Here is a 549-nt window from a genome sequence, read left to right on the forward strand (position 1 = left end):
AATATAAAATCACATCAGTAGCTTATTTGTGCATATTAGTACATACTTAGAAATAAATATCAGGGTTGTATTAATTTTAATTGCACTGAAAATGTTCAGTGCTTGTAAACATTCTTATTTATTTAACATGAAATGATAATCTTCTCATTTTGAACATACCTGTAAATACATTTCCCGATTTCTGGCTACAGACTAAGAGGCTACATTCTGATTTTTGTTCAGAAAATGCTGATCCACATGTTCAGAGTTCAAATTACTTCTCTAGGTTGTGACTATGCCACCTGCTGTTGAAAAGATCCTTTAAGCAGGTACACTACAGTCAATGCCCAAAGTTTTGAAAATGATTCATTTGTAAATATTTACAAAGTCTGTTAGGAATCCAGTTTGTGTGGACTGTGTTTTTTTGTGTCTTCTCTCCCTCCAGCACCAGGTGGTGCTCTGTCCTCGTCGGTCCTCTCACACACCTGCGGCTGGTTGACTAATCACTGAGGACTATTTGAGCCATGGACAATCTTGTGAGTGTTATGGTTTCTATTTAGAGGGGGGTGG

This window comes from Cyprinodon variegatus, unplaced genomic scaffold (genome assembly GCF_000732505.1).
Source record: "Cyprinodon variegatus isolate N-32 unplaced genomic scaffold, C_variegatus-1.0 Scaffold1431, whole genome shotgun sequence".
NCBI classification, from domain to species: domain Eukaryota; kingdom Metazoa; phylum Chordata; class Actinopteri; order Cyprinodontiformes; family Cyprinodontidae; genus Cyprinodon; species Cyprinodon variegatus.